This window comes from Anarrhichthys ocellatus, unplaced genomic scaffold (genome assembly GCF_004355925.1).
Source record: "Anarrhichthys ocellatus isolate YVR2014 unplaced genomic scaffold, GSC_Weel_1.0 scaffold105, whole genome shotgun sequence".
NCBI classification, from domain to species: domain Eukaryota; kingdom Metazoa; phylum Chordata; class Actinopteri; order Perciformes; family Anarhichadidae; genus Anarrhichthys; species Anarrhichthys ocellatus.
In genome coordinates, this window is record NW_022280135.1 from 557307 (window position 1) to 568518 (window position 11212).

Consider the following 11212-nt stretch of genomic DNA (forward strand, 5'->3'; position numbering starts at 1 on the left):
GTGTGTGTGTGTGTGTGTGTGTGTGTGTGTGTGTGTGTGTGTGTGTGGATCTAGCTGCTTTAAAGGAGCAGACTGATGTTTCTACATGCTCTGCTGACTGAGCTGAAGGACCAGGAGGACCCACGTTTGGTTTTATAGACCTCTGTGACGTTGTGTTTCCTGTGGCTGCTTCACAATAAAAGCCTCATGTGTTTTAATGTGAAGCTGAAGCAGCAGAAAATGTTTGAGCATTAGCATTAGCATTAGCAATGTGTCACGTGTGTGAGTCCGGCACGGAAAGGCGTACCCCGCCACAAGAAGACTTAAATGCAAAATAAAGATAATATAGAGAAAATATAGATTATAAAGATTTAATCACTGAATGTTCATTGCAAAAAAATGCAAAAAAGTCTTGGTCTACTTGTCTCTTCATCTCCTAGTCTCTTCATCTCCTAGTCTCCTCATCCCCTTGTATCTTCATCTCCTCGTCTCTTCATCTCATAGTCTCCTCATCTCTTCATCTCCTTGTCTCTTCATCTCCTTGTCTCTTCATCTCCTAGTCTCCTCATCCCTTTCTCCTCATCTCTTCATCTCCTTGTCTCTTCATCTCCTGGTCTCTCATCCCCTTGTCTCTTCGTCTTTTCATCTCCTTGTCTGATCAACTCCTTGTCTTCTTATCTCTCTATCTCCTTGTCTCTTCATATCCTTGTCTCTTCTTCTCCTGGTCTCCTCATCCCCTTGTTTCCTTATTTCTTTAACTCCTCCACTCCTTGTCTCCTCTCCTGTTCTCTTCATCTTCTCCTCGTTTACTTGCCTGTTTGTCTCCTTGTTTCCTTGTCTCTTCATCACCTTGTTTCCTCGTCTTTTCATCTCCCCTAGTCCCTTGATCCCCTGTCTACTCATCTTTTTGTTTCCTTGTCTCCTTGTCCCCTCTCGTCTTTTCACCTCCTTGTCTTCTTGTGTCCTCGTCTCTTCTTTTCCTGGTCTCATCCCCTTGTTTCCCTATCTCTGTTGTTGTCTCTTCATTTATTTGTTTCCTCCTCCATTCAGCTATTTGTTTCCTCAGCTCCTTGTGTCCTCATCTCTTCATCTCCTCATCTCCTTGTCTTTGTCTCCCCATCTCTTCCGCTGCTTGTCTCCTCTTCTCCTTATCCCTTTATATCCTTGTGTCCTCGTCTCCTTGTATTCTTATCTCCTCACACGTCTGCGTTGTGTTATTTTTTGGAGGCTGCACTACTTTAACTGAACTCAAGGCCGAGGAGGACTCATTAGGAGGGTGAGGACGTCGGGGAGTTGTTTTGGAGATCACCCGAGGACGGTTTCTACGCCGCCGCCACGTTGTGGGAAAACGCCACCACGAGATCAACAACATCCGATCTAATGAGCACATTTCACCACAAACGGAGAGACGGAGGTGTAAACTGAACCGGTGTGTGAACAGACTGTTTGTCTGGCGGTGTTTGTGGCAGCGCCTCGTCCTCTCCTGTCCTGTCCAACGGCGGCGGTGAAGATAATAATCGTGGTGATCAGTCGTGCGGTCGCACCGCACACGCTCAGTGAGAGCAGACTCCACTGCTGAGTCTCATTTTGGTGATTTATCATAACAGAGGCTCTTTGAAGGACGCCGCCTTTGAGCAACGCTGCTCTTTATCTTATTGTCTTTGGGCAAAAACTGGCATCTCCACTCTCTTCCTGTTTCTTGTTATGAAGCCGGAGAAGAACATGAGAGGTTTTGGCCTAATTAAAACTTCCCCTCTCACGACAGGTGCATGGATGTTTTAAAGACTGGGGGTGTTACTGACAAAGGCAGAGCTATCCGGAAATCCGGCCTCGGATTAAAACCATCGCACCTGAGCGCAGAGGCAGAGAGTCGGTGTTAACTCGGTTTTAATGCTTTCTGTTTAATCTGGGTGGCAGCAGCCTCTCACCTTCATCCGTCTCCTGTGAAGTTCCCCCTTTAAAATATTCAGAAAGTGAACCGAAAGGCAGGCGCACGCCTGTGTTTAAACTTTAAAAACCAGAGACTCTCGGCGAGATGTCAGCAAAACTCAAGTGAACGTAGCCGCTCGCTTTGAGGCTCAGATTCATCCGGCTGCATTTGAATTTTTATGATTTAATGTTAAAAGAGAAAACGCTGTGATGGAAAATGTCACTTAGAGAGAGAGAGAGAGAGAGAGAGAGAGAGAGAGAGAGAGAGAGAGATATATATCTAGGAAACATTTGTTTCTGAGAGGAGACTCCTTTCAAAGGTAAACTTTAGAAATGCTCCTTTAAAGGACCACACCTCTTGTTTATTCATGTTTTACCTCATAAACTGAAATTACTTGCACTGATCTGAATTCTGATCTTTTTCCAAACAAATTTTAATGACGTCATCAGAAGATATCACAGCATTTATTTTGTAGTCAAAGTCTCCTTTGTGGTGTGTTCAAGGACACTTCAACAACTTCGGAGACACTTAATTGCTATTTTTGTCAGAAGATCAACTCCTGATTTGTTGTGTCCTCGAGTGCATTTGGCAGAAAAATACAAATATTCTGTTATTTTTTTGTTTATGAAAACAAACAATTTTCTTGTCAAAAAAAGTCAAGGTAAAAAAAATGTGATTAAAAATCATCATGTCCCTCCGGGTTTTGGAATGAATTATTTTGAGTTCAGTTTCAGATCAACCATCACCTTTTTCTCTCCTGTCAAAGTCACTTTGCTGATGCATTCAAGGACAGTTCAAGAATACTGAACCTCAAAATATCAAAGCTTGGTCAGAAAATCAAACCTTGAAGACAAACAATGAGCAACATAGAAAACAGCAATGTGATGTATAGTTTCATAAAAAGTTGTTCTTCTCCACGTGACTCAGATGTCGGAGCATCCTTGAACATCTCATTTTCCTGTCTTTGAGTCTTTAAAGAGTCGAACCTTTAAAGGGTAACGAGTACTCTTCAGATCCGGATCGGAAGTGAGACGGTAATCCAGATTCTCATGAAAGACACTGGATCAATTTTGTCCAAAGTGGGGACGTGATGACCGGCTCGCTTCACAAAAAAATGTTTTGCAGTTATAATAATTAAAACTGCTGCAGGTATTAGTAAGCTCTTAAAAGACATTTTAGGGACAATAATAATAACAAATAATTGTCTAGTGATTTTCAAGATACCTCCGAAATTTTGCTATTGAAGCTATCAGGGGGTCTAAAGGGTCAATCAAACCCCCCGTGTTTCACACATTGGTACGAACCCTCACCAGTGGTCATGAGCTTTGGGGAGTGACTGAAAGAATGATACAAGCAGCTGAAATGAGCTTCCTTCGTAGGGAGTCTGGTCTCAGCCTTAGAGACGCTGAGGAGGTTCAACATTGATCTGGATCCTCCTGGACGCCTCCCTATAATGGTTTTCTGGGCACGGTCAACAGGTCAACACATCCTCATGCAACGGAAAGAGATGCTGCGTTGACAGAATAACCAAACTAATACAATTACAGTATAGACCATGAGGATTACAAATGTATTCTTAAAATGCAGACACAAATAGAAAATGGATCGGTGGGGATGTCAAGCAGTTTGAAGTCTGGAGGCCTTTACACACCGGGGGCATTTTGTTGGTCCGATTAATTTGCATCTATATATATATATATATATATATTTAAAAGTGACGGAATGTTTTTTTTTCCAGAACAGGGTATATTTTTCTTAAGTCCGCAGTCTGAACCAGGATGACAAACTTTATTAGTCCTTTCAGTCTTTCACCAGAAAAGCCCTAGACATATAATATTCCTATGTATCATCATACAATGCTTTGTATATCTTACGAAAAGTTACTTCTCAATTTTTGTGCGTTTTGTCCAGCAACACGTGTCAATTATCCTCGTTACATGAATACAGTCTTTTCAAAAAACAACTACTTAGTTAGGTTGAGACAACTAAACTACTTAGTTAGGTTGAGACAACTAAACTACTTAGTTAGGTTGAGACAGTAAAATCACCAATAATAAAATAGTATGAAATAGCCGCAACTAGAATACGCAAGTTAGAGGAATGCTGGATGAGACCAGCCAGACTGGACCGTTGTGTTGAAGAGAGAGCTGAGCTGGAAGGCAAAACTTGATTCACCAGTTCATCTACGCTCCAAAGGAACTCAGAGTAGAGACGCTGATCCTTCACTTTAAAAAGGCCCGACTATGGAGGTTCAAAAGTCTGATCTGGACCCTCCTGGAGGCCTCCGTTTAGAGGACACGTCCCACTGGTAAGAGGACCTGGAGTAGACTCAGAACACGCTGGAGGGTTTATATATATAGGTGACATTATATAATAATGGTAGATTATATATCTTATTTTACAGTCTCAAAGTCAAACAGGAGAAATATCTGAAAACCTTTTTCTCCTATTTTCATTTTTCTTATTAGATTCATCCCTCAGAGCTGCTCTGGGCTCCCCGGAGAGATCTGTCCACCAGCCCGAGAAAGTACGCGCGCCATGTGGAGAGAATATAATAAAGTTTGGGAGAGATTGAGAGGCTTTGGTCGGGTTTGAGACGCCGTCGTCTACATGTGAGTGACGGAGGAGGCGGTGTGGATCGACAGGAGCAGCTTCTTGGTCCTTGGGGGAGAACGCTGCCGAGCAAACCAGGTGGAAAAGAAGGGTTTGAAAACCTCTTCTGCTCAAAATCGCCTCACCTACTTTTCCTTCTCTAACTTTTTCTCTGCAACCTCAGAGGAAGACGTGATATTTATTGAATACCAAAGGTTTGAACAAACAACGTGAAAGAAAAAGTTTCGAAGGTATGTAAAAAAATTGACATATGCACATATACGTAGAATTATAATAAAAAGAATAGGATGCAATAAATGTTATGGGTTTATGTAAGATAAGTTCCTTAAAGAGTACCACATCATTCTTCAGCCACAGCTGAACACAGATATGCTAATGAGTACCTGCTCGCTGCATTAATGTGATTCTTCAAAATTAAAATAATGTTAGGGACAATTCTGTTCCCCCAAACAATGTATACGAACATGTCTTCATGCAGACCTACACCCTTGTCATGGGCGACGGTGCCTAAGTGGAGAGCAGGGCCGTCTTTCAATCGGCGGTTCGATCCCCGGCTCTGGCTCCGCTAGTCGCATGTCGATGTGTCCTTGAGCTCTTGCGGTAGCTGTGCCTACGGTGTGACAGAATCTGAATTGTAAGTCGCTTTGGACGTGTCTGCTAAATGACTGTAATGTAATGTTTAAGGCTCTTCAGCATTGGTCTAAAGACCTGGAGGTTGCTGCCTGCTCTCTATACTACGTCACCTGACTTCCTCCTTTGCTCCCGTCATAATTACTATGAACAAAACTGTCTTTCTTTATCTGTGAAATCTCCCAGTTCAAGATATGAGTAGTTAAGTGTGTCACAACTTTATAAATAAATATCTCTGTTTGAACTAAAGTAACCAATGACAGAGACAACTGATCACACTGCCTGTGGTTCCTCTCCTGGCTGCAATGTGTCAACACAATAAAAATAAGTTAATATTTATCTGACAGCGTCTCTCTTCTTCCTGCCATGTTGTCCTCCGTCCTCCGTCCTGTCCGGCGGTTCAGAGCTTTATTTAAGTCCTCCTCTCTGAAAGGACCATTAGCAGCTGCTCTTTGTTGGAGCTGAAATGACGCTGAATGTGTCGGACGTAGGGGAAACATGAATTAAACATCCGTGAGAGACGAAGAATTATGAGCAGTGTCCGGTCTAATAAGGCTGAGCATTAACTCCACAGAGTCTCAGCGCTGACTGACACGGAGACGTCTCGCTGGGAGGTTTCCTCTCCGAGGGAGGAAAATGAAGCAAATGTTCATGAATTAAACACAACAGTGAAGGACGGCCTCTCCTCCCTGTGTCATTAGTAGTGTTTTAAATATATATTTGGGTCTGCTAAATGTTTTGATGCATCCGCACAGTGACGTCTGCGTCCACGCTGACGCAAATGAAAGGAGACAAAGAAGAAGCAGCTCCAACTATATTAATATTTATAGTGAAAGATCAGCTTCCACTAACCTTTATCATATACTTATCATTGTAACTATTATCTTTTCCAAACCTTAACCATAAGTTACCATGTGAGGACGGTAAGAATTTCATTAGTATTGAATGTTAAAACATTCACAACACATTTGAACATAATCTGGTCTTTTTGTTGCGTCCAATAGAAAATGATCGTGACTATGAAGTCTACATATGTTTACACACCGAGGAAGTGATGATTAGAAACACGAAGATGCCAAATAACCGTCTACGAATATTCAGGCTGTTCCCACCCAGCGTTATAGCGAAGTTGTATTCACAGATGAATACGCTGTAATTTGTAAATATCCCACAAAATCAATTTGAATAGAATCCACATAATTATGAACCAGGAAGTATAAAGACAGAAATTACCCACACAGGTATGGTGAAACAATATTTGGTCTTTCACCCACAAGAGACCGCTATAACAGTCAGTGATGATCTATTCCTCACGTAACTTATATTCTTTAGTAACGTAGTAGCGTAGTGTAGTTTTGTTGTCTAAACCTAATTAAATATTTGTCAAAATCTTATCCCAAACCTAATTAAGACGTTTGCTGTGAAGATAGTTTATTTTGAAAAGTCTGCGTGCATATAAAGCAGAAATTAACACGTGTTTCTGGACTTTTGTAGGAGCAACTTTTTTGTACGATATAATACAAATCATTATCTGAGGATACGACGGAATATTATATATCTAGGGCTTTTATTGTGAAAGGTAAGAATGGAAGAACCTTTGTCAAGGTTGAGAGGTATAAAGTTTGCAGTCTTGGTTCAACTACGGAGCCTCCATGTTATTTAATAATTATAGGCACAACTTGATTGATTGATGCTTTTATTCGTGGAGTGAAAAGACATTCCATCGCTTTTCGATGTATAATATTCACATTTTGTAAGAAAGTATTCGTGACCAAAACAACACTTTGAAAGAATATATTGACAAATCAATTGCACAAACAAAAACACCCCCGGTGTGTAAAGGCTGCCGATCCATATTCTATTTACGTTTACATTCCAAGTATAATTCTTGTAATCCTGACTGTCTGTACTGTAATTCTACTATGTTAGTTATTCTGTTAAACAGACATTTATTTCTGTCTGTCCAGAAAGATGGATCTGTCCAAAGTATGAATCGAGGGGTCTAGAGGACAGAAGGTGTCATTGAAAAGATTGTAAAGATGTGTGAGGCAAATTTGTGATTTGTGATATTGGGATGTGTAAATAAAATGTACTTACGCCCTGTTGAGATGCTACAAGGAGTAGAGTCCTGGAGAATTATTAAAGATGCTTTCGGATGAAAAAAAAAAAACCCCAGTAAACTCTTTTATATTGATAGAAATGATAAGAACAAGAATGAAATGGTGTCCGCTAAGGAATAAAAACACGGTGATTGTTTGGCTGTAAAACTCAGATGATACTGTGAACGTTGTATCACTGCCTTCTGAAAGCAGAAATGTCGTTTTTTCAGGGCACAAATAATTAGTTTGAGGTAATTAAGTAATTTGTGGACATTGATTACTAAATTAAGGGAACAAACAGGTACATTGCCGGCTATAATTAGCAGTGACACTCACCGGGCTGCATGTGTTTCATTCAGCCCATTTGCTCACATTCAGCTCAGAAACATCGGTTTGTTGCAGCAGCAGCTTTTCATGTCAGCATGTATCTGTGGGGGAAGCGAGTTCAGAGGAAAACGGACTCATTACGGGGCTTTAACTGTGTCCGTATTTCTCTCCTCGCAGATGGAACAGAAGATATATATGTAAGGGATAATGTACAGCGAGCCGACGGGCTCTTGAATCACCCTGTCGGGGTTCATTTGGCAATAATGACCCGCTCGTTGTACTTTATCCCACCGGCTCTGGACTCAGCAGAGAAACCCACGTGATGGAGGACGGACTGATTCTTCACACTGACCGGGAAGAAAACGGTTTGTTTTTGTTCCGGCTGTTTTCTACATCTGCACATCAACACTGAATTAAGAGAGTCAAGCACATAAAGAGATTCAAGCAGATGTTTGTTGTAAATCATGACGGTTGTCCACCGTGTTTGAATTACTTTCGGTGACAATGTTTTGTGCAAAAATATATATACGATCAGTACAGTTTCAGTTCATGCAAAGAATATTTAGAAACATTGTTCACCCTTTCAATGTTGTTGTTGTTTTTTATCACTCAATAAAATCTCAAGTGCACAGTGGACAGGCAGCAGTTACTGTGTTAAACAGACCAGAACGAGGCTGCATCCCATTTCTTTGATTGAATCCCATAACAATCATCAACGTGCCCACAGCACTCCAAAGACATTGTATGCTGCCTAATGTGTGTGGGGAGCGCCGTATGCATTGATGTCTTCAGCAGGAAATGATAACATTGTGTTTAATAGACACAAATTATCAGAAATTGTTATGCACGAATATGCAAGTGCTTTCCTATTGGCCTATTATTTATCTCAGGATGCTAAATATACATTTATGCAGAAATAAATGGCACCAAAAAATTGCAGATATTTTAGAGCTCCATTTAAATTTCTCATAGGAAGCTTTCAGGTGAGCCGATCTCCACGTAGCTCGACGTGTTCCTTGTTTTCAGAAACAACTTGTAGAAAGGAGGTGATGGTAGACGGACGGGTCCTCCATTGGTCAGGGTTGGGCTTTTTAAGTCAGAGGAGAACTAGTGCTGGTTTGATTTAAAGAGAATCTGCTGAGGAACAAGGAATAATAAAGACTGCTAAGGCACACAGGACGGGCGGGAGTGGAGGCGCAACATACAGCGAGTTTTCCTTCATCTGACAAGTGTCATCAGATAATTGAAACAAGAAGTCAACGTTGATTTATTTGTCAAGTAAATTGTTTAACTTGTGTATTTCAGTCACAACACTTCTGTAGTTATTTCAACCCGAACGATGACGACCTCCTAATCTTAACTAAGTAGTTTAGTTGTCTGAACCTAATGTTGTTATACGTATTATTCTGCTACTTTTACTACTTTATACAAGCAGTGAAATAAAAACATTGCAATATTTAGTGGGCTATAAGCTCAATCTCCTTCAGCCAGAGAGAGTGAATTAAAACAGACATTTATTTCAATGAGAACGAGATTGCCAGTTACATTAGAATACTGCAGTACAAGCTCTGAGTACTTGACCACTGGTAGTAACTGCAGATACAAGTAGTGAATTGTATTGTATTAGTATAAAGTAAAGTACTTGAGTAAATGTACTTATTGCTGGGTCTGAAAAAGGGTGATTATTGTCACACATATTGCTCAGTAACGATATTTTTTACCACTCTTGATGATGTGTACATGAGATCCACCTTCCCCCTCCTCCACCTTCATCTTTGAACCGAACCCTCTGCAGGATGTGCAGCAGTGATCCAGGATGTGTTCTCTGAGATAAAAGCTGCATGCCGAGCAGCTGCTGCTCGCAGTCTTGACACCTTTTTTTTCTTTTATTCCATTTCAAGCACCAGACTCAGGTGAAATAATCTCACCCCCTCATTGGCTGATTCTTCCTCTCTTGTTTTAAGAAGATCAGACTTTAGGACTTACAAAGAGAGAGATTTTTTTCCCCAGCAGCTCCGTGTGCCGGACAGGAAGCTCTCTTTGTGTCGGCTCATGTGGGCTTCAGCATCTGTGTCATCATTAGTACCATAACCCCTGTAAATATGCATCTTCCTCCAGTGTTTCTCTCTGACTGATCACATACATTATGGATGCTCTCCCAGCCTCCCCTCCTCCTCCTCCTCCTCCTCCTCTTCCTCCTCTTCTTCTCTTTCACCACCTTTTATGACTAATGCAAGGTTTTTTCTGTGTTTCCTCCCACAGTTGAGTCGCGGTGCTTCACTGCCATCAAGTGGCTGCAAATTCGAAAAAAAGAACGAAAGAAGGTGAGTATATACATATTTATGTTTTGTTCAAATATAACAATCTTCATTTGTATTGCTAGTAGAGAGCCCACATGAGACATCAGATACATATGATTGAGTTTAAACTCTCACTGTTGTATCTTATGTACTCTGTTTAACCAGCTCTGTTGTAGATTTGTATTCCCTGAACAGTAGTAATAAGTATTCAGATTGTGTACTTCTTTTAAGTAAAAGCAGCAGCTACATGCTAAAATACTTCTTTACACCAAAGAGTCCTGGATTAACAATCTACCTTTCATTAAAGCACAGATGTTTTAGAATAAAACGTAAAAGCAGTGGTGGAAGAAGTAGTAATCCTGCTCTGATGAAATACTCTCTGACAGTTAAATGTACATAAAGTATCAATAGTAAAAGTACTTGTTGGACAGAATGGTCCGAGAGTCATATTATATAAAATACATTACTGGAATATTAGCAGTGGTACTTCAGCAGCAATTTCATGCTGATATTTCATCGTATTTTACATATTTTATGAACGGATGTATCAAATATTAACATTTTAATCCTTAAAATATAAAGTATCATGTTTCTGACTTGTGGAGTAATATTGAACACGCTGTTCTCATACACTCTCTGTGCTTCTACCTACGACAATTAATGCAATGTTGATCATAAACGTATCCTCATACAACGGTTCGTATGATATCTTCCGAAAAGTTATATAAAGTCTTTTCAAAATAAACTTCTGTCTTCACAAGAAGCAACTCAGTTAGGTTTAGTCAACATGACTTCTTAGTTAGGTTTTGGAAAAAACGGTGGTTTGGTTTAAATAACTACAGAAATGTTGTTACTGAAGGACGCAAGTTACGTGACGGATAAATCAACATTGACTTCTAGTTTAACTTGAGGAACAAACGGCGGTCTGCTGGAGGAACGATCTCTGTTTGTTGGACTCATCCACCTCACTTCTTGCCCGTCCTGTGTGTTTGCGGTCTTTAAACATCCTCGTTCATTATTTCATGGATAACATACAAAATAATTTAGGATATCATTTTTGTAGCTTTAGCAAAGAATGCTGGATAAGACCAGCCTTAAACATGCGTACTTCATTTCACTTCTGTTATTTTATCCCAAAAGACAATCGTTTCTTAAACCTAACTAAGTAGTTTAGTTGTCTAAACCTAACTAAGTAGTTTAGTTGTCTAAACCTAAGTAGTTTAGTTGTCTAAACCTAACTCAGTAGTTTAGTTGTCTGAACCTAACTCAGTAGTTTAGTTGTCTGAACCTAAGTAGTTTAGTTGTCTGAACCTAACTAAGTAGTTTAGTTGTCT